Below are 27,118 nucleotides of genomic sequence, written 5' to 3' on the forward strand. Positions count from 1 at the left end.
CCCTCCGCCGGCATCCATCCTGCCATCTCACTTTGCTGCGTACCATCCAGCCATTCGGGCTCCCAGCGCGGCAGCGAAGGAGCGAAAGAGAGCAGAGACACATCTAGAGCAAATTTCATAAAGTTCAGCAGCCGCCCCCAAAAATATCCGCCAAAACCGTCTGGCCCCATTCCCCTACCTGTCTGCTATCGATCCACGCACTTTGATACAGCACATCCACACCAGTCGCAGCGCCAGGCTCCCAAGACTTCACCCAGTTGATGAATATATTCATCCCCATTTCACAGCCACGCACACCCCGCAATATTAGCCCAAATCCCGCTATCGATTGCTCCCATCATCGCAGTTTTTTATGTGTCTCTCTCCTCCACCTTAAAATCGCACGACAGCCACACCGAGGATGATTTTTCATCCGGCACCGCGCAGCAGACAGGCAAGAAGGTCACTCCGGAGTCACATTCAAGGGTATTCCATTGTCTAATGGAATTAATTTCATACACCGGGTAATTAATTTCAATAAAACTTCTCAAAATTCATCAATTAAAGCAGAATTGTGCCTCAAGATTTATCAAACGTGCATGAAAATGTCAGAACAGCAAACATGTTAAGGGTAGAGAGAAACTGTTTAGCACAGCGTCGCTCTGTGATTGATTAACCAGAGTCACTCCAGTGACAATATGAATTAGAGAGACACTGTCTGGAAATATCCATTCCAACACTGTGAGGCTGAGATTGTTTCTGAAAGATCATCTCATGTGTATTCAGCGGAGAAAAGTTCACACTAAGCCCAAAGAGTGGGGAAAAGCAAGAAATCCTCGAGAAAGATTCTGCATAATCTCTACGGATTTCATCTATATGGGGATTTCGAATTGCTACCCTAGCAGTACATCATCAACGCGATATCATGTTCTCAAAGTAGCATAAGTTTCCATAGCATGAAATTGGAACAATTACTGAGCTTGCGAATCCTATCGCAAAATCTCCCTCTTGCCTGATAATTTCAGCGATGGAAAATTGTAGTTTCAGTTAACCACTATCTGGCGGAATATATAAACTACCGCAGCATTGCGATATTTGCTCTCACCATTGTGACCTTTAGCTGAGTATCAAGGACATTAGAAAGTACACACACTGCGAGAATTTCACAATTCTACCATTTTCACTTCAAATTCTATTGCACTAAAATAGAGAGCGTGTGTGCAGGGCCTAAAATAGAATTTTCTTCATCATTCCCACCAACACTCAAGGAGTTTCATAATAACGGAATTGTCGCTTTCATTTGAGGCGCGATGCTTCGGAATTGAATGTGGAGATTATATGTGCATCACTATTACTATGATGCAATTGAGTGATGGGAAGAGTGTTTGCAATTTACTTTTTTTCGTGTTTTTCCCATCAATAGCCAGTGAAATCAACTAACTCCACCACCATCCAGTCCTTTTCATGCGCGCATTAATTACATGTCACAGTAAACAATTGCCCAACGCCGAGAGATGTCATGAATTTAACCACAGCCAAGAGCAGACGCTTCTATACAATCTCCTGCTATATAAAATAGTATGTGCAGCCATGTATATAAATAGGAGTAATAGGGAATGAAGACACCACGGCGATTTGATTATGGCGGCCGGAAGTGTTGTGTTTAGGAATGCATTTAGCTGCGCACACATCCACAACCATAATTTCCTGCCTCTTTTCAGCCATTTACAATTAATGTTGGAGAAGTGAATGAAATTAAAGGACTCGATAGACGTGCAGTCTTTTTCTTCCTCTCCTCTGACAATTACTCTCTTGTCCATCAATTCCGCCCCTTTTGCAGTGCCCGCATACCTTTGCTGGGCACACAAGGAGGGCAAGAAACTATCGATCGACAACGGGGAAGAATAAGAGTATGAATGTGAACGAAAGGTAGGAAATGGGTTAGTCTCGTGATCATATTGACGTCATTGTCTCTATTCTCGCTCTCTCCCTCTCTCGCTCTCACTCCCTCGAGCCCATCAATAGAGCAACCGGTTGGTGGAAGGTTCATTGTTTCACTATTAGTTACCTTCACAGTTTTCACTATATATCGCGGCATTTCCCAGAGAGATAGCTGTAATTATACTTTCTGATAAATGTATACAATTACCCCAACATTTTTCTCTTTTACACATTTCACACTCAAATTAATGCAATTTGTCTTCCTTTCACATCATCCTTTGCAACTGACACCCTCGTTCTCTCGCCTGGTCAGTGCGAAGGAAAATATGATGGTAGATTCAGCACCGAGATCTTCCCAAGAACTCCGATACGCGCATGTAGCATACGCGGGAAAACAGCAAAAAGGTGTGATCGCATTTGTATGAGTTGCGATCGGAGCAGAAAAAATCCAATGTGATCATCGAGGCAAGTAATTAATTTAGCAAAGGGGGTATTTTATCTGTCGATCAATCATCCTGACATGGATCAATTGAACTGACTTAAAGTGAATATGCCCTGAGAATCTCTCCCCCGTGCCGCGATCGCGCGTCCTTCTCCATGCGTGGGAGTGCTCTTCGCCATGAGCATGCACAGATCACCAGTTACGACTAAATGGCCATGACTGCACATTATACGGTTCGCGATCTTTGATTCTATTCCTTCACAACGCCGTGCATTCATGTCGAGTTGCAATCTCTCTCTTTGATTTATCACAGACATACCCATGATGTGACTTGTTCGCAACGCTACATCACTATTATTATTGCCATTATGTCGAGTAATGCAATCATACGCCGACCATGCACGCCCGATCGGAGGAGGAAGAAGGCGGGATGGGCCAGGGAACGTCACTGATTATTTCACGCAGTGATCTTGCACTCAGCGACTGACCTTGACGCTACGGCTAATTGAGCAGCCCCTTATCAATTTGCATTTAGATGCCGCCAAAACACTTGAACGGCTGCGGAGAATCACCCACACCCGCGCGCCTCGTGAGCCCCATTACGAATTGATTTAAAATGCACACTGAAAATGGCCAGTCGGTTAAATGTCTGACCGCCCACGCAATCATTTCACTTGCACCCATTCAATCTGCCTCGCCATGTACTATTTTATTGTATCCCATCCTCTCTGTGCTGCATCCACACCAACTCTCTAACGCTTTATTGATACTAAAGTGCAATGGCGTGACTCTCAAGCGTGAATCAAGGTCACACAGATGGAGTTCGAGTGGCAAAAGCTATTTATCACTGGCTGCAAGAGATACTTTCAAACTAACTTCTTATACCTCTCACTTTCTGCAATCCAACCTCTGCATATTTCATCATAATTCTGCCACACGAAAGGTCTTTCATCGTCGTAACTTGACTGTAAAGCTCGAGCCTGAGAAGGTCACAAAGGAGTTGGAATTGTTGTATTGCGGAAGCAATATCCGGATCGTGGTTGGGAAATGGATTTTGCTGACCCAAAGAAAAATTAGTCGTCTGATCTGAGAATATGTCAATGCTGAGCATAAAAACTATTGTGAAACATCTAGAAGAAAATTACCACTTCATCGGAAACCGAACAAATGATTTACAGAACTACAACCTGAGGCTAATTGAGTGAAATAAAATATCACATTTTCTGGACACTTACAATTATGATGGGAATCTGTATTTCATTTTTACTGTGTCTTGCGCCTCATCCTTATTGACTTTTATATCCATCCCTTGCCATAAAAATGATAAATCGCTCTCGATGTTCTCTCTGGGGACGAAAGTCGTAAATTTCACCACATTGTGTCGTGTATTGAAAATATTTTGGAAATGAGAACGTGAAAATGACACTTTTGTCACAATAAAGAGATCCAACCGCAAACAAGAGGATGGAAGATGAGTAGAGCGAAATATGAATAAACCACAAGTCACGATGGTCATTTATTCGATTTACCCGCTGAATGATGTATTTCTGTGAGCTACGCAAAAATTTTCCAATATTTCTGTATTACTTCGCCTTATCCTGCGTCACACCGCACAGAAATTGACATCTCAGTCACTTGGACAGAACGTACATTCTCTGTTTTTCTTCCATACAACAAAAACGTGAGTTTTGTGCAAATCAGCTTTCTTTCATAGAGAACAAACGACAAAATATCTTTCTCTCTCTCTCGTTGCTACCTCTACTATTTTCATTTGTCCCCACTTTTTTCCCTCTCGCAAAGGAAATCTCATTTGCATATTTAAATTTACCCATATAACATTTCAATTTACTTCGCGTACATTACACTTCATGGCATCTTGGCGTGAAGGTTTCGATGAAGAGGAAAAAAAGGAGGTGAGACAACCAATTAGTGAATCAAATTCTGCTCTACGTGCGGCTTCTGTTGATATTTCTTGCACTCTGTGAGAATGTTTTCCGTATAAATTCATTAAGCACACATTCATCGGACATTTATAATGAATGCCAAAAACATCTTTTGGCCGTTTGCCAACAAATTGAATTCTAAAATACCGAAAAGGATGACGACCGATTCCTCAAACATTGTCTCACAAACACTGTTTTGAATGCAACTATAATTATACTTCTCCCAAAATACACTTTCCAACAAAATAGCGACACTTTCAGTGCGAAAATCATTTCATAAATTATCTAAATTTTTATTAAAAACTGAGTATGAAAGTGTAAAGTTTTTAGAATAGTTACATACACATTTGAAATTTAATTAAAACCTCACAATACGCAATATTTTCAACAATATAGGCTTTTGCAAATGCATAAAATCAATAAAGTGAGCGCAAATTTTCTAAAAGGGAAACTCTATTCTGCATCGCCAGGGAAAGGCGAGTTTCACTGTTCTAAATTTCAATAAATAAATATGAAAAATTGTTTACTTGACATGAAAGCGCGCCTTTGCCAAAGCGCACCACAATGTGGGGGAATGAGTAAAAATAGCACAGTGCAGACTAAATAGTGCACTGAAGGGTTAATAGACTACATTTTGTACAGTTGAATACCACGCTATTAACCTTGATATTGCACTCATGCGAAATAGATTACTCTTAATTTCATACTGCATTTAATTCACATACGACTGATCACTTCTCTTTCTCTCCAAATTGATATCTTCCTCCGCATAAATTGCATTTTATCGCGCATGTGACATTCAGCAAAATTACCTTTTTCCCCTCGCCCAACAAAATGAAAGTGCACCCCAAAGAGAAACTTCTATCCAGTTGCAAAGAATTGCAGATCGTTCTAATCTTAATCTCCCTTGCAACCAAACGCGCTCACTGAGCATTAATGCGACGAGGGGGAGTTTTTAGAAGGTTGATGTGGAGATGTGATACGGGTGAATTGTGCATTTCGTTCTCAAGGACGCGTCCCACCGAAATAGAATCCATCCCAGAGGTATTTTCAATTTTCCACGACAACAGCAAATGTTTGCAATAGATTGCATGCAACAATTCATAAACCATATTTATCGTGATGAAGAGCGAGCGGTATGACATGGAGAATATGTGTGCCAGGGAGAGAGGTACAAAGCAGAACAATGAGAAGGTAATTCTATTAGAAAATTATACTACCATCCAATGCCAAAGTGCAACACATCAACCCAAAAATTCTCCATCTCCTCAACTCATGTAATTCCAGCGATAAAGCACCATTCAGTCCACCCACACTGGTGGATTTCACGTGGAAAAGCTACCAAGTTTGCCACCCACATCGTCGCAACTGTAACGATGATAGGGAATCAAGAGTTGTGGAGCACCAGAACACGCTCTCCGGTAGGAGGTACGGCCACAATGGAGAAAATTTACATTATTTACTCATCCGTCTCAGTCAGGGTGAACTTTTAGCCATATGGAACTCTCTCTCTCTCTCTCTCTCTCTCTCTCTCTTCCTCTCTCTGACTGTATGGATTAAACACATTCTAAGTTTATCGTGCAGAAAGTTAACTACTATAAACTCAACCAAACAATTGCACTTTATGAACACTTGAACAGAAAACTTGTGGATATTTAATTGAAAATGCAAGTGACAGAAAGCTTTGGCGCAGTTACGAGTTCCCAGTTCTCATGAAATGATGTGAATAAGTTTTGTATATCGTTACAGATTGTCTTTAATAAAATACAAACAGTGTTGTGATAATATCACACTATCTAAGGCCTCTTGATTTTATTCAATGGTGGCCATTATCAATTGTAAAAACAGCATCATCAGTGTTTGTAAATACAATAATACAGAACGAATGACATTGCCATTCGAGCCTATGCTGTATAAACTTTCATCAAAGTTGAAACATTAATAAGGCCGATGCACAAGATGCTTTAGCATCCAAACAGCATGCATAATAAACAATATGCATCTGACAATTTTATCTGATGTTTACACTGTAATTCAGTATGAAACTCTGCCGCTTATTGTTTATTTGCATAGAATATCAGAAACGATATGTGCGAAATGTCTGTGAAAAGTGGATTTTGCTGAGGGTATGAAAGTGAAAATTAGGCTGTACTCCTGTACTGGATGGTAAACGACTTGGTAAATGAGAGAAAAGTGTGTGTATTTTGAGTTCATCCTTCCTGAGACATAAGACATATGAGATGCAACGGCATCTCATTCAAGAGCAACGCCAGAAAACAAAGCCGAGTCTTCAGCCTAAAATTAATTTCATGTAAATATTTATACTCTGAGAAACTTCTGTCTTGTATAAACTCATTCCACCCTCAATATTTTCCACTCACCAGATGTCTGTGTGCCTACAATTTTCTCCCCACTTTCATACAGCCAATGCCTTCCTTTTAACATCTTTTCACAAACATTTGTTATGGCCACACAGCCTCAGCAGCCAGCGCACTTGCCGCACAATTCAACTGTCAATTCATTTCGCAGCGTAAATTTACAGCACAATAATGGCGTCCCTTACCCAATTGGACACAGAGACACGACAAAATCAGTGTGCATTTAATTCAGTAATTGGTGTAGGTTGAATTTCAATGCGACCCAATAGGAAAGTTGAGCGTGAAATTAACCATTGCCAGAGGTTATCGCACCCTTATTTGTTGATTTCCCTATCGCCCAATGTATGTGTTATATGACATTAAACTACGACCAGATGCAATGTACATTGCCACAGTATTACAATCATTTGACACACGAGAAAACAAAATTGTCTTGTTTCTCACTCTCTCTCTCTCTCTCTGTCTGCCATACGTCTTCGCACACATATCTTCCCTCTGCTCGTTCCTCCTTTTATAACACACTTCCAAATGCATTTTATGTGTCGACTCTGGCACGCAATGCACTTGACGTGCAATTCAATTTATTGTTGTATGCTATATACAAGATTAAATTGTGTATAATATGTACACATGAAAGGAATATTCTACACTTTATAACCAATTCACTTCATCACTGTATAATCTCATTTGTTGTGTGAAAGCGAAGGGACATTTAATAACGATTTGGTTTCACAATCTTGATAAATTTCATCATGTTGACACTACAACATCACGATAATGCCTGTCAAATACAATGTGGAGGAAATTGATGTTAGAATTTGCGGTCCAACACTTGCTATAAAGCATTTCATGCCCGCGAAACATGCTCCTAATCAATATTTATTCAACAGCAAATGACCTAATACGAAAATTAAACGAAACACATATGCTAATTGCAAATATAGGAATATCTCTCCGAAATCCATTCCAAATGGCCGGTTTCGTGTTGAAATTTCCACCAATAAATATCCTGTTAGCGGAAAAATAGCAGCGCACATGCAATCAGAAGGCTAGAAGTCTGACAGGGACTATTTTTAACAGTGTATTACCCCCTTTTATTGCCCATTTCAGCACAAAGCACGAGAAAATGTTGTGCAACATTTTTCACACTCACCACAAAGAGTAATATAGTATTCACTGCATATATTTGTGCGATAATAACCCCGATGTATATATTGTCGGCAAACAAATTTAACATTGAGGCAGTCCCCAATTCATTGCCCCGTTCGCCCTCTCTCATTCATTAGTTTTCTCGGCTTTTTTTCTCCTTCATGACTCCTCGACTTTGCAGAAATGCACATTCCACGGCACTCTGTCTGTACACAGATTGCCTTTTTCTCGCCTTTTTTCTCACCAGCAACTCTCCCTTCACGACGCCATGCACACATGATGTCTTGTACGCCACTAATTGTCACATATTTTCACACTCATGTGCAAATATGAACCATCACTCAATCATGCCCGTATAAATTTCAATGGTAACCGAATAAAACGTGATTTGCTCATGGAAAATCCCCATAATACAACCGATGATCTTCCACTTAGCTTTTTTTTACAGCTTCCTCACGTAGTCGCCTCATCTCCTCTTTCTCCGTGAAATGTGAAAGTTTGTGGACCACGCGAGGAAGTGCAAAAAGAAGCCACACACTCTTCTTACTCCTCTCTGTGCTCATCCACTCAAGACAACTATTTCGCGATCAATTGCCACTTAGTCAGTGGCATTCGTTATTCATTTCCACATGTGCTGAATGAAACAATAATGAAATTTCCAGTGCATAAAACCATCTTGCAGACGTATTGGCAAATATTTGCACTACCTTCACATCATTTTCTCACACAAGACCGCCAACCTCGCCAATGTGAAGTGCGAAGGAGAAATGTGTACGCGAAAAAAACGCCGCGAAAGACGTGCACTCGGGAAAATGTTGAGCTTGACAGGATTTTCCCCGCAGTGTCACATATATATATAGTGTCCTTGAAGAGCGCGAAGGAGCAGCGGAAGAAGTGCGAGGAAAGTAATGAAAAACGCGTAACAAAAGAGTGCCGTTCAATGACCTGTCAAGAGTGTAATATGGCATAGGATTCTCGACTTTCTCGCTCCTCTCGCCTCGTCCCCATCAGTCATTCCCTGATGTCGTTCACCATTGAATGCCCCAACTCATGTATCTCTACGCGCGTACATGCAGGTTTGCGCGGAGAGAGGCCTCTCTCTACACACTTTATTGGCCACCATAGCCGGCAATAGGGGCAGACAATACATAAAATGTGGGGTGGACGGACACCAGAATGGAAGAGCCGCGTAATATTATTAATTCCACAATATTGATTTTATGAGTTATTTCTCCCCAATAAAGACACCATATCTCTCTCGTCCTGTCGCGTACATACACCCCGTCACCCACGCATTTGTACTACTTAACGACCCTGGGAATTCATCATACGCCACACAAAATGGTTGTATCACAAAATTTTATACAGCGTTATTTACTTTTTTGCCCAACTCTCTCACTCTCTTCTTACTAGACATTTTGCCAAAAAGTTTTTTTTTTGTTTCCCTCTTCTTCCTGTACTCCTAAAACCCCCATTATGTCTTCGTTCCATTTTCGCAACTTTAGTTAGAGAGTGTAGAAAAACGTCTCATTTTGCTTAACATGGTCTTTTTTGTTCTTCTCCTATATTCCTCCAAGAGCCATAAAACATCTTTTGGCGGCATATTCTTTGAGATGCTATATTTTTCCGTCACTATTTTGTTCTTAACACCGCGGCTGCCATATAGAAATATTAAATAGATTTAGAGAAAATTTATGTATCGCGCTCCACACAAAAAGACTATACTTCTCACTTTAAATTGTTATTGTGCAGAAAAGGTGAGAGAATAGCGGATAATTAATTTATATGGCGCATTATGAAAGTATAAATCATAAATGTCACATTGACATTTTTACATCTCAAACTGACTTTTCCATTTTGCAAAATCGCTTTTCCCGATAAACGTGCAATCTCTGGCCATTGAGAATCTCTTACATTACTCCACATGGTCATGCGTCCGTGACATTTTCTCACAAAACCCACACTCGCATCGAGTGAAATTGACACAATACATCTGTGACCAAATGCCCAAATGCACACTCGCCACAACGAGGAAAACAAATGAGCAGCACATAATGCAATTATCAATTGAAAGTAATTCCCTCGACAGACTGCGTGTTCACATGTGAAGACCTACCCTACTTCAAACCATGTTAATGATCCTCCTCTTCGTGTACCCATGCATTAAGATAAAAAATAAAAGAACCACTGCACCACTATTGCCTGTACATAGGGCGTCGCTCGAGCTGGGTAAAGTATATGTATCACTGTGCAGAGAGTAATGACAAAAAATGAAGCAAATGGAGAGAGTTGTGGTCGTTCTCAGCCCATACTTCCTTGCCTCTTTCTTCAGACTACAGCTAAGCCCTGTCTCCTTCTGTCTCGCACGACTTTTCTGCACCCTCCCTCCCCCCGCGCCCACCCGCCGGCCTCATCCACAGCGGCACGAAGAGCCCCCCCTTTCTGGAGAACTTCCAGCAACTCCTCACTCCTCCGGTCTGCTCAGGCCAACACAGCCAAGGCAACAAATGAACGTCTCTCCACCGTGGCGTCGTCTGATCGAAATTGCAAGTATGTATGGTGGCTCAGTGCAGTGTATGGGGTTCGCGCTTATATTTTACTATTTCTGCTGCACTTGCAACCATTGATCCATATGCTGGTGCGACAGAGAGCAACGTCAGCAACTCTTTCCCTTCCACACACTGTGGCAATCAGTTAGTGAGTCGCTGGGCCATTATGGCACAAATATCAACGAGGAGCAATGGCATTGCATGATGCGTTTTCTCGCCCCACACCCACATGGCTGGGAAAAAAACTTTTCCAGCACTTCTCTCCACACTATATACACTATGTGGCATTAGCTGTACATACATAATCCGAAGGGAGGCGCTTTGAAAATGTACACCAAAGAGGAAATTCTATATGTTTCCAAACACCGTTGAAAGATATTCCACAGTATATTGATCCAGATTTGCGGCTTTAATGTGCCTAACTAACAATCCCTCTTCAAATGGCTCAGCACCGATCGAATTTTATGCAATATGAATGAATTTTATTAGCAATTCAGGCTAATTGCATATGGAGAATAAAACGTACTTATTCATGAATCAAAATTATTTAACAGAGAAAAGTGTTTTGTCCAGGAAGACAAAACGAGACGAGTCTTGTGAAGGTTGACGAGTGATTCCACACAAACTCCTGCTGGAAAGGGTTACGTGGAATGCAGACCACGCTTCGACCAGAAATTCCTTTTAAAACCAAACCCCAACTGGCATCCGGAATGAAATCAACTGCCAAAATGCCACACGCAGATCCGTTTCAAATCAATACTGATAAAAATAAAAGATAACCGCATTGTAATTTGCGCAAATACCAAATTCCACTTTCATCTCTACAGCATAATCTAATTTAATTGAGCTTCAAGCATAATTACTTATTTCATTACTAAATTACGTCTGTTTAGCTTGTCGAGAGTGGTGAAATGTCTAAAAATTCCGCTTACAATGTACATATCCCCCCAGACAATGTCAAAGACTAACAAAAGGGTGATTTATTTTAGTTCTGAAAAGTGGTAATGAGTTTCCTGTGCGAGGGAAAAAAGCACACTTTCAATGTTGGCAAAAGATAGTTCTTCGCTCGCAACAATTTAGAACACTGTTATTTACGTCAAAAAGTCATTCATCGGCGGGGTGGAAAAAAGTCTGTGTCTCTCGTTGGGCGACTTCGAGTCTAATTCATATCAAATAGACCGAGAGAATCGCAGTCCAACCACGTTTTTTGGATATTTGTCAAAATTCCCTCCCTGGCCGTGAGCCAACTTGTTACCCTGGCAGCGATTTTTCGCCCAAATTTAGTACAAAAACCCCATCATCAGCGCGCCCAACTAAATATTCTGGGTCGCCATAGAGTTCAATAGGCAAAAGGCAACTTCTATGAAGACAATCAACTGTCAAGAGGTCTATAGTCTCGGTATCTCCTTAGCAATATGCTCTATTAATAGACCTTCTTTTCTTCTATTTGTCCATAATCACAGCGAGACGTATTATATTTATTTTCACTGAATGTCACATAGCGCCGTTTGCATCATAGCCATCAACACAATCATACAATAAATGAAAATATGTAGGTCAGCGTCCGAACTGTCGACAGTATTTTTTTTCCTCCGCTCTCACTCTCTCAAGCATTTGCTACACACGTTTTCGATGTGATAAAAAAATAACATCACACCACATTGGAGGAGACTGTCTCTCGCACTGAATTTCTGATAAGACGCAATAAAGCGTGTACAGCTCTTTCTTAACCACACAAGCACCCACTCTCCTGTTCTCTCGTACGCATTGTACGGGCCGTCGCACCGAAAAACGTGTGTGTTATCAATGCTACAATTACTCATTAGCAATTAACAAGCGTGACTCCGACGTATTTTTAGAACATCTCACACTTTGGGAAATTTTCATTCATTTTCACTATATGGGATTTGCCCGTGTCTGCCTTAATGCTCGACCATGCTAAGGAGAGATTAGAGGCAGCAACATAATGATGTAATGCCATCCATTATGTATGTAATGAATAGTTCATTGTTCTCTCGCACTAAACTCAATTCTCATCACCTTCAATTTTCAGTCGTATGTGGAATGTGGATTAAATAATTCCCTTGTTTTGAATACACAATTTCCTCCTCTCCACTCTGTCTAATCTCACTCTACTGATCTGTGCAAAGAGCCAAAAAAAAACCCACCACGAACCCTTCGAAATACGATTGCTGCGTGTCTTGTGTCCGTCTTCTTAGAAGTCTAATTGGACAGTTCCGGACAGAAAAACAGATTTCGTGAATATAGTGGACTCATTCAAGGAAAACTTTTATGTTCTCCATCTCAAAGAGAAGATATTTTTGTAAATTAAAACATGAAAAGTCTATAATTAATTTGAATATTGAGTTATGAAATTTTCTGGCGCCTATTTTTACAAAAGGTCACAAAACTTAGAAATCCAAACCGTATAAACTTTATATTAATCACACCCGATGAAGTCCAATGTGCCTTGTTGAATCCAAAAATACACTTAAGAACCTACGCCGTCTCAATATTTTAGGTCTTTTGCACAATTTTTCTCCTCCTCTTCCCACTATCATTTGTTAGCATCTTGCAAAAATCTCTCAGATGCTCGCGGAGATGGACTAAAAAATGGCGGGATATAAATTTCCAGTTGTGAAATAATACGTATAGAAGTCTCTAAATATTTTTTCACTGCACTACACCTATTGACAGGTGGCGAATATATGCAATAAATTTCAGCTACACCGCTAAGAGTCTAACCAGAAGGAGCGCTTGAATGCATCTGCCATTAGTTTTTGGCACATTCATTCATAATGTATATATTGTCTATTTTCAGAAAGCCGCCTTGGCATCTGCATACAATAAATTCTGATATAAAATATCGCACGCCCTCCCATAGACTCAGGACACTCTTTCCATCCATCTGCCGCTCGGCCCTCAACCTGCACCTTTTCCCTGGAATCAATTCCAAAAGTTGACTAATTGTTTTATCACCTGCATAACAGTCGAATCGAGAGATGGCTGGCGAGCCAAGGTTACCGCCATCATCTTCACTCTATGAATGCTCCATGTCAGACGCGATGATAAATCGCGACATTTTCAGTGTTGAGAAACTCAAGGCAACAAAAAAAAGCATTCTCAGTACAACCAGCATTTTTATTGTTTTACACTGCTTTTTTCCCCGTGCGCCGTCTAGTTAAGTCTCTCTATCGCATTTACATTATCATTGTGTCACTGTAATAACTCTCTTTTTCATATACACTCCACCTCTCTCCCATAAGCACGAAATAATGAAAGGCAGGAAGAAGTTCAAGGCTGGTCAAATCAATTTTTTCCCTACTCTTTCACCCATTCCCCAACTAATTCTATTACCATCTCATTATCTCCACATGGTAATTCCAACTAAGCATCGCATTAACTTAACAAACTTGTCCTACGCTCAGTGTCGATTTCGGATATGTTTTGACAAAATGCGCGGTACTTCAATTGTGACATGATCGTTTAATTATTGGGTCAGGCAAATCCTGACAATCATGATGTCGTCTCGTCACGGATCAAGCCAAATTGGAAATATCAACACCCAATTAACAAAACTTCAGGCCCCAAAAATACAATTTTAAGTAGTTTTTTGCACTTACAACATCTTATTATTGCTATTGACACATTGGGAGGGCACTATTTGACAAATATATCAAACTCTTGAATCTCAATTGACTGTAAATTGGTTCGATTGCTGTGTAAAGAGGGACAGATGAAAAAAATGTATAACATTCTCCGTCATCTCCCTAACTATATACGGACATCAGTGTGTGGCTCTCAAAATTAAATATGTTATGCAAAAACTCACTGACTCAATTAATCGATTTATTCACTGTGCGGATGGAAAGAAGTCCACACACACGGAAAACATTTATAGACAGTGAAAAAATAACATTAAAATTCGCTGAGCCATACAAGAACCAACTGTGAGACAATCAATTTGAATTCTTCAAGTGTACACTTTTATTTATTTTTGCAAAGTTATTCTAATGGAAGTATATAACACCTCTACAGTTTTTATTATAAAATAGATATTGATTGATTATTTCACGCCTACATTCAGGTATTCATAGATTCTTCCGAGAGACGTCATATGCATGAAATATAAATACTTGAGTAGTTCCTTATTTACGCTGCGATGAACTCTATCATTTTCAGTTCAAGAGACATTCTTGAAAAGGAAGTTTGTTGTTTTCATGGGAAACAAAAATGGAAAAACGCACACAAGACTGTAAAAAGACGTTCTCACAATTATTCTGCGATATAAGTGCGGTGTTAACAAAAAAAGAAAGAACCTCAAAATTCTGAGAGATTAAAGACCAATCAAGGTTATTCTAATCATCCATGCATAATCAATTCATCTTTCAATCAAATCACAGCTCAATTCCACCAAAAACCACTCTGTAACTGAGATATTCCGAAGAATATAGCCACTGATATGAGTTGAATAGTAAATAGATAAAAGTGTGCAAGTATAGAAAATGAATCGTGTGACAAAGTCTCGAGACCAACCTTGAAAATTGACAAGTTGCAACTGACTGTGAAGTGATATTTTATAGCATTTTCCCAAGTTTCCCTGTTGATGGCAGACAATTTGCACACTCACTGTCGTCTCGTGTTGTGTTGTACTCAAAATCGCCTTTGCCATACTCTGTGTTATACCTTAAAATACACATCATTTATTTTTCGTCTATTTTCAAGAGTATTTCACAATTCCCATCCGTCAAACGACTGTGTGCGAATGTTAAATGTGTTTATTTTGCATCATCGCGTCTTGCCACCCAATTGAAAGGAGTAAAATGCGAGAGAGCTAACAAGAAGTGGAATACGCGAAGACCAGAGAGTGAAAAAATAGAAAAAGAGAGAGAGACGGTCATTCTAAAGAGACTCGACAGAGAAAGCAAAAAATCTAGCAAAGTCAAGTTAAAGTTTTTAGCAAAACAACCAACAGATCCACACAAAACGACTTCGCACAAACCCAACAACACACCGCATTAATATTAGACGAGCAAAAGAGAATGGGTTGGCAGAAAAAAAATTGATGGTATTGAATACAATTTAATATTTTCGCTCTATGACAGTCAGAAAACCACAAGAGTCAATGTCCTGATTAAAAACGTCGCGTTTGCGTAAAATTTTTCACAAATATTTGTGCAACTGATTGAAAGTTTCAGACCGAATAAATGACATGGAATTGTACTGAAACATTTTTGCCGAATGGTTAAGGATCTGTGTCTATTCAAATATCTCTCCCTCAACACACACACACACACATAGTAATATTATATCCAATTAATGATGAGGCATCTTTTTCGCCACAGCTCTCTTGTTACGTGCCTTTTTTTCTTTCTTATGCAAATATTTCAAGAGGATGTCTGGTGTATAAAAAAGCATATTTCACTTTGAGATTAATAGACTTCTCTCTGTGTGAATTTCAATGCACAAAAAGATGATTAATCTTTATTTCGCTCCACGCAACGTGGCTGAAGCTAAGGTTTTATTGTCTGGCCGAGAGCGAGAGTCATATGAGAGACACTGGCAAGGGATGAGAGGCGCATCTAGAATGTGAAAATAAACCTTTTATTCCCTGTGCATGACGTGAAAGCACTGCCAAATCAGCGACACCCATAAAATCACACTTTATCATATTTCTTTTGACTATTCTGAGTTTTTTTTTCAGAGCTGCGAAATTAACATTTCAATCAAGTAATGATGTAAGAAGGAAAAAATTTTTACACACTTTTCAACCATCAATTAATAATTTTATAATCCTAGCAAATAAATTCTCAAATTGAGCGCAAAATTTATTCGCTATTTTCCATAACATCATACTCAGACTCTTTTTTTTTCATTACTTTTATGAGTCATTTTCTCGACAAAGATAGCGTTTTGCGGTTTTAGCAAAGTATCGTGAAGCCGTAAAGAGAAGCTCCTGAACACCTGTAGCAAAACTCCGTATGTCAGGCATAATCCGAAATGCTTTTCTATAGGTGTTGAAAGAGTAATAACAATAATTTTGTAGAATGTTTGTGTTTGAACTTTTCGAATCGTCATCATCATTATTCTCAATCACCATTTTACCATCACAACACACACTGTACCGGCAAAATAATTTCAAATTTATGGTCCAGTGGAGCAAGAAGCGATTTGTACTTGGAAATACACATTTTCCTCGTCACATACTCGCTTTTTTTCTCTTCTCTCTCTCTTCAATTCAATTTTATCGTCGTACATGCCTTTTTTTATATCATTTTTCTCCTATATTGCTTGTTGCTGCATTATTGGATGGGTGTCAATGTTAATGCAGTGCCTGGGAGACTTTCTTCTCAGCAGAACACTAGCAGACAAGCGCTAAGAAATGTGACTTGGTGGAATTTTCAGTGAAATCGAATCATCAGGCTAAAATGATTAGAAGTCTCTTGCAGCGAGAACAGCCACTGAAAAATTCCACTCTGTGTCATATAAGTCAGGATCCAGAGAGGTGAAATCCAATTACTCACATCGCCGTAAAATGTGTTCATGGTGCAAGAGGTTTAATATATAAAATGGATAAAGATGAAATATTGAGAGAGGAGGAATGGTTAAAGAGTTGGGAATAATCCATTGTGAAAGAAGAAACCAGTTTGGGTGTTTTTTCTTCTCTACGCCACCTTCATCATCTTCCACAGCACAACCCAGAGAAGTGAGAAAGAGGCGCGCACACTGTTGATTCACCCAACAGTGTCCATCATCATCGTCCATGACCGAAATTACAATATTCGAGGTCTCTTAATTCTTAATTGGATTAATGGTATCGTCTTTTTCGGGTATGATTTTGTCCGTTTTTGCATATGGAATAATAATGCAACAATAAAATACTCACCAGTTAATGTCATTAGCATACATAAAATGTTATCCATATACATATATATATATATATATATATTTCTTTCAGCCGACACAACACTTTTTTTTTCTCCTTTTTACAATTTCGCTTGCAGTGTGAATTCCTCGAGTGTCGATTCACTTCTTTTTGTTTAACACTGTGATATGATTGCACAACAGTATGATCCTCTTCTTCACACGAAACTAAAGTCAAAGTCTCTTGTGGACAGTTTCTTTTTACAACACTTTATGACTATACACCACACATTTACAATTACTTACAAGTAGAGTTAATTTTTCTCACCTCTTATTCGACATTGGAAACATAAAAACCCCTCAACGAATCGTTTTTTCGCTGTTATCGCGATACATGTAAATATTGCACACCACTAAAATGTCACTGCTAAATTAATCGTACTCTCAATAAACACGATTATTTATGTGAGTTTCTCTGCAAAGAGTCCATTTGATGCTGCTTCAGCATGTGATTGCAATCTGACGACAAATAGAACACTGATGGTCGAATGGCGCACAAGAAGGAGTTGCTTCACTGGGTTTTGGAGAGTCTGCAAATAGAGAGAAGAAGAGGGAGAAAACTCAATCAGTAGGAAATTATGTTTTGTTAATTCAATAACTAAGGCACTCTTTTCTCCTCTCCTTCGACCGAACATGATTGAATTGACCCAATAAAAATGTCATAAATACAACAATATCAATAAAGGAGAAATAAGAAAAGTCTATCGCAATTATTTCAGCATTAACCCCTTATGTTCCCGCCAGCACTTTGGCCTTCACAGATGAAGAACAAGAGCAACCACAAGGGAAAACCCACATTTGAACTAGAATGCATCCTCGAACTGTACACAGTGTTGCAGTGGAGAATTAGCACAGCAGCCCTGAGGGTTTGTGTGGGAGGAACAATGCCATAGAGGGAAATGGAGCATTGAGAGTGCTTTCTTTGGTCTCGCTGTGGCATCCCTCTGGCCTTTTTATCCCCGATCCTTGAGAATTATAATTCACTTAAGGACAGAAACACGCCCTGTGTCGCCACTTCAATTCCCGAATGCACGCTCTCGTCTGCCCACTTGACGACTCTGAGGCTCAGTGTGACTAGAAAATAGTCCCTATTTCATCATTTAATGGCATTTTCAATTTATCGTCGAAGCATGAGGGGGATTTCGAGCGAAAAATTCATAATTGAGAGGGGAACTGAATTCGAATTTAGGTACACGTTGCACTGGACAATCTGAATCAGTGAATTTAAAGGGTTAAAGCACATGTTGGAATCTACCATGAAATTGCCAAATGCACTGAACGCAGCAAAAGTTGTTCAATAGCAAATGAATTTGTGTACAAAATTGAATTAATGCTAATTTCGCTACCTTCCATGAGCATTATCCCCTAATCTCACAAATAGTTTCAATTTGTGGTGCATCGCAGCTTTTGCACAATCTCCAATGATAACACTTTTCACAGGAAACTTTGCACAATAAGCAATTCTATGGTTTTGGTGTGGATCGTAAAAAAAAAACCCACCCAAGATAATTGCATCTGTTGCTTCACTCTTTGGCCTCAAACTTCTTCGTCCAGTGTTCTTTCCCCACATTTAATTTGAACACACACATAAAAAAATCTTATGGAATTAGTCCAATTAAAGAATTTTCCGAGAAATTACCTACTCGAAAATAACCAATTGTCCAATTTCAAAGGAGCTCGTCTTGAGTGCTGCAGAACTATTAAATACTATAATTTCTGCACTCATCACATTTTTCCCATTGACTCTTTTATTAAATTCTTTGTTGGTTCAAGTACATTTTCTCCTCCTTCATGTCATGGTTGATTTTTCATCGCCCAGTGTTTATAGCCATTAATTCCAACTCAATGCTATACGTCGCAGAATTAAAAGAGTGTATCCATGAAGTATCATTCTGGGTGATTTTCCTCCTTTTTTTGTCTCGTCACTTAAATTCTCTTCTCATGCTTGTCTGAGTTTTCTTCCGCCTCGTCCTCTCACCCTCCTGTTCGGGGCGTCCACAAGGAGATGTGAAAATCGCAAATGACGAGATTGGTTCTCCCTGTATTGTTCTCATTTCACGCAACACAGCAGAAAGAAAATGAAAACACGAAAAAAGTGGTGCTTACAACTAGAAGTGGTAAAGAATGTTGGCGATAACATCGGAAATTTGATTGTCTCCCGGGTGTTGTTTCATTTGAACTCAAGGTGACCGCGAAATTCTGTATGCGTCGCCTCTGCGAAAGTCCCACAGAATCAGAATGTAAGATTAGTTGGGATTTTTTCTGGTATTTCGCTCCTTTTTCCGGCTGCTCCTTCCCTCCAGCACCCTGGCTGCGTGTTTGCATAAAATATCCATGTGAGACCATGTGCAGAGAGGAGTCGTAAAATTAAGAAAAAACTGTCTCTCTTGGACACAACGCCTAGACGCGCATGGAGAGCATTGTCACTTTGGAAAGGGATCGCGCACGGGAGATTTACAATCCAAATGTTCCACTCGAAAAATTTATTCGCGCTCCGGCCATTTCTTTCGGCCAGAGTGGAATTTTGCGAGAGAGAAGTAAAAAAATCGGGGCTCAGCGACACATTCCGTGTCGGGCGTTGAGAAATAGGAAGAATTGAAGCAACAAAAAGCAAACATCTCAGTGAAGTCTTGCCTATAGCCAATTGAAGGCATTTGCTTATGGCAAACATTTGGGGGAGGACAGCTTTCGCGTGGGTGTCATACAATTCTGATAAGAATCTCCCAATTCCCCCCAGCTCACGTCCATGACTCTTTCTCTCGCCCCTGAGCATGTGTCTAATTAAAAAGCGCCAGTGTCCAGCCTGACAGAGAGCCCCCATGTTCGAGAGTGCTACACTCAAGCTATATTTTAGCCGACAGTCGAATAAGCATTCCTCTTTTTCTACACACCACACACATGATTAATCTCCTCGCAAATTTCAACTCCTCCCTCACACTCAGTCCTCTTCGCACTCCACCATCGAAGTTATTCAATACCATTTGGCAAATTCCATCCCATCGTAGGTGGATGTATAAAATTTATATGTATCACGCGATCATCAACATTTAGCAAGACACTCTCGTTTCTGCATTCATCAAATTTTAGAACCCTGTTCTCCAATAATGAACTCCATTCAGAAAATATATGCTGATAAATTGTTAGACAAGCGATTTTAGGAGCATCACAAAAGGCACCGTCGACACTCTAAGAATATCTAAAATACAATTTTAACCCAAAAGAGCTTCTAGTCCTGTGAGAGATATACTAACGACACTAAAGAGAAGATGATTTCGCCATATAAATATTTAATTCAGTTCAAATTTTATAGAGAGAAAAGCGATGAGAGAAGTTTTAGACAAACCATCATTAACGACTCTTTCAGCAAATTTCTATATTGCAGAATAAAACTCTCTTAAATTCAATCTTCAACTCATTCCGTGTCATGTCTATCAGAATTATATATTCAGTGAACAAATAAATTTACCCGCGTAATTTATTTTATAAATGAAATAAAAACCATACAAAATTGATGTGAAAATACGAGAAAAAAATCAAATATTTGCAATTTATTTCTCTTCATCTGCCATAAATAAAACAGTCAAATGGAGAGATGAGAGGAAAAATCAATTTCACTGTTTCAGAATATACATTCAATTGCGGTTTGCCAAATTGAAATCCCTCACACCGACGCGACTCCTTTTCACAGGAGCACTCTTGCTGATTCTTACATGTATTTCTGTACCCATTCATACCGCGCTTCTCCCGGTGACATTGAACTTGGGTGTCGCACTGCGAAATTGTGGGTGATTCTCAACCATCAAATACACTTCTCACCCGCAACCCTGACTTTCCACATAATCTCTCTCGTTTTGCAAATCACCACTACCCAGCAATATCCTGCGCAACTTAATGGTGTTGTGCATCAACCAGCGAAAGTGATTCTCATCCTGTGTCGATTTTTATCCGTGATTTCGCCCATTCTTCAGCGCCTTTTTTTCTGTGCCAAGCCTAGAAAACTGGTAAACAAATTTCCTCTCCCAATAGAGCAATAATTGACAGCGAAGCCCTCCCGCCGAAAGATCCGCATCTCTTTTCACGTCCCCCCTCAGCGCCGCTCCCTGTGGCCCTAAGGGCACAAATTCGATTCCCAAAATAAAAGGCCCAGAACACAGGGATGAGTTGTTTACCATACTGTTGCAGAATGAGAGAGAGAAAAAAATGTGAATAAAAGGAAATACAGCCTGAATATCCAAATTATATCAAATTTACCATCTTTTCATTTGATTTCAATTGTGCCCCGTGTATTTTTCCTCCTCGGCGCCACTTTTTTGGCCTCTAGTGACGGAGTTGCTTATATTTTTTTCACTCACCTCCTCGCACAGCATAATGCTAAACCTTACAAAACAGGTCAGACTTTTACTTTCGCCAAAAATTTGCGATTCACAACTTTCTCTTTATACAATCACAGCCGCGCTCTTTTTGCCATCATCATGGAGACATTTTATTCGACTGATAGTCGCAATTACTCACAATTTCCAAGACAAGAGTCGCCAAAGACAGAGAAGAAAGACCCCACACGACCCTTTATGATAATAGAAAAGTGCCATTCGATTGAAGTGCATTTCAATGAAGACGGAAAAGATAAATATCTGCCATACATCGAGGAAAAAGTGCAACTGCAGAAGTAAGAGGAAAACTTTATGCACACATTTCCAATTAAACTTCACTACACAATTCATATGGAGATAAAATAGAAAATAGACTCGTGGGCACTCTTTCCCATGGAGATAAAAAATCATACATGACCAAAGATTTAAAATGGCTTATGACCGCATTCTTCCACATCAAATTTCGCAAAATATAAGACAGACGCTGACTCTGGGCTTAATTCATTTGTCCCATTCAGTCCAACAATGATTCATTAAATCCCCGTGACATGAAAAGAGAATCAAGATTGGAAAAAATGACGAGGTGCTCCTAAAAGGATTAATTTAAACCTGACATTTTCAATAACTCTCACGGAATGGGATTTATCTGTTCATCAGAGAAATACACATAGGGACTTTATGAAGATTAAAAAAAGACAATTCGTCACCCGCAAAAAATTTGCAATGCTTGTTTTTGTCCAGAGTGTATTGGCTCGAAGAATAATTATAAATGTTTATTTACGTAACCCATTCAATTGATCTTGTGTGTGCGACTCAAAAAGGCCAATTGTGCGACCCAAGAGCAAAAATTCCCACCCGAAAATTTCGCCTATTCAGGACGCACAAGCCACCCATATGGCTATCAACTTGAGTTGAATTACCTATTCAGAGATATTCCAAAAATTGGTCATTTAAAATTTGGCAATGGTCATTTTAATATCACCACAGACGTGAACTCAAGGTTTTATCATTTGTTAATGGGTCTCCCATGTGGAATACAAAAGATCCAATTCTGCTGTGAATTTTCTCCGTTGGAAGGTCACGCGTGTAGTTGAAAGATATATAACATCAACGATTTACACCACGGAACTCAAGGTACTTTATTTTTTACTCCTCGCGCGCTCACGGTGTCTTATACAAAATGCGAGTACCCCAGAGGTGTACAGAGTTCATAAACAGCACCATGGGCAGCAGCAAAATAGAGATGCGGAACAGAATGTGATAATATAATTAGTGGGCATTTACTAAATGCTTACTTAGAGGCTGGCAATATTGAGTAATAAATGGGAGAGAAGAGTTTTGTGCTCGGCAGACAGCACAACACCTTTGCTTTTGAGATGTGTATAATTTTCTCTCCTACGAAAATGAGAATTTACAGACACCTTCTAACCCACGATGAATCACTCAGAGTCGTAAAATATTTGCCCATTGCTTGCCTTATTATTCCATCAACCTGAAATCTTCCCTCCCGCTCTCTCTCTCCCCTATGACTGCACAGAATGGGAAATGATGAAAGAAGGAAATAAAGTGCGCGATGATTTGTGTGAGAAAAACGCCGCCACTGCACCCAGACAGTCTGTGATAAGAGAAACGACACACGAGTTTTATTTATCCAAATTGGGCGTCCCGCACCGCGAGACAGAATCCATTAGGGCACTATTTCACATTTTTTGACGGTCATAATCATTAATGCACATTTTACAATATCATTTGCACAACAACAAAATTGACTCCACTTCTCTACTCACACACACACACGCTCTCTCTATACTTTTTTTCGCCTATCTCGCATCGCAATTCGCTTTGCCTTCTCCGGGGAGTTATCAAGCTCCAGAGACTCTTTTGTGATTTTCACACCATAAACAATCCCCAGACAATGTTCTTATGGACAATTTAGTCAGACTTCCCCATAAAACCTCCACCCGGATAGCGATAAATTCACTCAAACGAAAAATATCTACAAATTCTATCTATAAAATTTATTGGTGATTTACCAAAGCTTTTATATTAATACCTGAACAAAGCACTTTCCGGCAAACAATCACGTTTCGTAAAATATAATAAAATATAGTAATTCATAAATAAAATACACTTCCTCTGTCTCTCTCTCCACTCAATGCACATACAATTCTCAGATGTGCGCTCTGTGAGAAAGCCAATTTTAATCAGAGCCAAAAAGTGAACAAATTGTTTACAAGAACGATAAGAATTTTAATTTCCTTCATGTTTGCATAAAAAGTCTATTTATCGCAAACTTCTCTTCAAAACCACAAGAAGCATCAATTAATGAGTTATTGAACTAAAAAGGGGCATTTAAAATAAACACAAATTATCAGGCCGTGAAGGTATAAGAAAAAAATTATTATTATATTTACAGATGGTTTCTACTCTCAATTCAACTTAATTCATCATAAGAAACTTGAGAAAATTGCACAACATGCCTGAATTCTAAACTTTTGCCGCTTTTTCCCTCCTACTCAACCGACTAGCAACAAAAGTGAATCTTTATGCCAACTTGTAGTTTTTTTTTCTTCACTCCATCTTCTTACCACCAAAGAAAGTCATAAAGTGTTCGGCAACGTGAGTATAAATAAAACTATTTTATTTCTCCTAACCTTTTTCTCAAGTCATGCATTTAATACCGCGACTACTGAAGTCTGCATGGAACTTTAAATACCGACAATCTTGCAATAAATTGCGAGTGCAAAAGAAATACCGCGACTTGATAATGAAAAACTACTCTCCGCAGTCGCATAATATTTGATGTTGTGAGTGTAATCCTATATGTTGGAATACATGTTAGCCGCATGTATACGTTTCCATAGCAGTGAACATAATTTGAGCATAGAGACACGCAGAGGAAGAAAAAAGAAGCACAGCGTCTTGAAACCGATTCTCGCCACTCGCGGAGCATTGTAGAAACTGGATCGCGGTCTAGAAGAAAATGTGTTAAGAGTGCAACGAAGCAGCCACGACGATCTTGCTTCGAAAAGTCGTCTCTTATCGTGCCTCTCTTATTCTATACACACCAAACTTCTTTTGCACGATCATCGCCGGCACTCCTCGCGCCGCGCGCATCTCTCTCGCCTTGCATTCTTTATCGCCTCTCTTCCTACCATCTCCAACCATTTTGTCTGTTTGGGAACTGAATTCAGCGTCGCGAGTGTGTGTATTCGACATTCTTCCACTGTATGCGCGATGATATTGTGAAGAAATTTATAAATTGTGGCTCTGCTCGACTGGTTCACCTCGACTTCTTCGAGCCACTCTCTCAAGAGAGCAAAGCAGCTCACCATAGCAAGATATCTTTTTCTTTTCATTTGAGGTCGCACACAAATATTTAACCTCTTTTTCCTCCTTCTTGCACCGCAACTACAGCACTCTTTTCCACCCAGCCACGACTGTAGTGGAAACTTCCAGTTTATCCGGTGCTTATTAAGACTTTGCAAAAACTACAAATCATTTTTTCCCGACTCGTGTGTGGATAGAAATTGATAAATTGGATGCCAAGTAGCACTGCAGAGCAGTCTCAGCGCCTCAGCTCAAAATAAACACCTTATCGCGGCTAAGTCAAACACTGCGACCGAGTCATTTTCCCAATATAGCGCACTCCTTCAATTTTCGAGAGGAAAAGTCTCCATAAATCGATGCGAGCGGTGACAAAGGAAAGAGATAATGAAAGTAAATAAGTATTATTTTCATTTTTGGCAGAGATGTCGCAAATACTCAATGATTTTGACATTCGATTTTGAGGTGTGAACTCAATGTCCCGCGCGCACCGTCAAGACCAAAAAAAAAGACAAGGCAGCCAAATCTAAATTAAATATAACATAATCGTTTGGTGGAAAAAGAGACTTTTTTCCGTGGGTTTTAACGAGTTTTGTATGTTCGTCTACAAAAATGTATGGTTCTCCCTCTTCTCTCTGACTTTTTTTCTGCAAACTCTGCGCCAGTTCATTACAATAATTTTAGTTGCTGCGTGTATAATTTTTTCTGACTCTTGGAGGTCAGCGACTCTATTTGTTGTTGTCGGCATCATATTGTAAGCCCAATAATTATTATGCCTCAATTTGGTAAATCCGAGAATATAAACTTTTTTCTCCTCTCAACATTCTCACATGCGTAGAGTACATAACAGAGAATTTTCCTCATATTCCATCTCCTTCGCGTTCAATTTCCATTGGACAAAAGCGACAAGAGTTACAGGTAGGATTTGACCTGAGAGAAACATAACTAATTGGGGGATATCAAGCTCGGATAGTGTGCTGAACACAGAGCTTAGCCACTTTAACCCTCCATCCGCGCCGCACACCTTCCAAATATTTCAGTAACACACAAGCTGAGGAGAAGAAAAGCGCCTAAAGTGGCCTTGACCCGCTTCCAATCGTCGGATTATTTGTATTTGCGGTCATCGGACCAACAACCGACAATCAAATATACACAATAATGTATTTTTATTAGACACAGGTATATACAACGCACACTGAAGCCACGAGAACCTCTAATAACTCACACAAAATGTTTCAAATGCGTTAAACAATAGACTTTTCATTTGTAATAATTTAATTATTACAGCAAAAAAACTACCACGCCAATGTGAATTCCACACGAAACGATTGGCAAATACAGGAGAACCTTGATTCACCTACCATACAGGTAACCACGGCTGCGCTAGTGTTGGTCTCTGTCGTTTTCCCCTCAACCACACGCGTTACTTTTCATTATATGCACGCTTTTTCTTCCAATATCGCAATTTTTCCATTGGCAGCATCTCTCAATTGAATCCACTCTCTGTCTTCTTCCACCCATGCAAAAACCCACAGAACTTTAGGTAAATACGAAGACGATCGCAAGTTAACAGACGCTCGGACATCTGAAGAGAGCCAAATTACCGAAATTGGCACAGTAGACATATTCATTGCTGACAAGTTACACGGTTAAGTGGAAATATTCGAATTCCAGCAAAATTACGCAAATATATCACGACACCACCCATTATTATGCTTGTGTTGCACTCTTCAACATTGTTGCCAAGAATATCAGTTGATCAAACTGCGCAATTAGTGAAATTAACTGATGTCTCGGTGAATGTCGTCAAATATTACAACACGCCGCGTCTCCTTATTCTTGCCCCAACTATATTATATGTACAATCAAATATTCGTTTAGAGGTTTCCGTAGAAATTCTCTTTGTGTACATTTCTCCTTATCACCCGGAGACATTACAAGCTTGATAAGACTGCATGTGTTCTCTATGCATTCTAGTCACACTACTTTGTTGCACTCAATCATGTCGGAAAATATATAGTGTCTGATAGCGACATCAGACGAATCGACACACAAAACGCTCTTTCATCATTTCTCTCTCGAAAGCACACACTTGCCTTTTTTAGATGACTGCCAT

General features: G+C 39.6%; 1 protein-coding gene across 2 annotated transcripts in view; it reads right to left on the reverse strand.

Moving 5' to 3' along the window:
- Positions 1-27,118, reverse strand: part of LOC132265120 (ecdysone receptor) — a 92,815-nt gene that overhangs the window by 46,834 nt on the left and 18,863 nt on the right. For both annotated transcript variants that reach the window (XM_059765620.1, XM_059765621.1), the window contains exon 2: positions 17,268-17,835. The gene's annotated coding sequence lies outside the window, so the exon portion shown is untranslated. The remainder of the gene's footprint in view (positions 1-17,267; positions 17,836-27,118) is intronic.

The sequence above is a fragment of the Phlebotomus argentipes genome, unplaced genomic scaffold (assembly GCF_947086385.1).
Source record: "Phlebotomus argentipes unplaced genomic scaffold, Phlebotomus argentipes genome assembly contig_2, whole genome shotgun sequence".
Lineage (NCBI taxonomy): Eukaryota > Metazoa > Arthropoda > Insecta > Diptera > Psychodidae > Phlebotomus > Phlebotomus argentipes.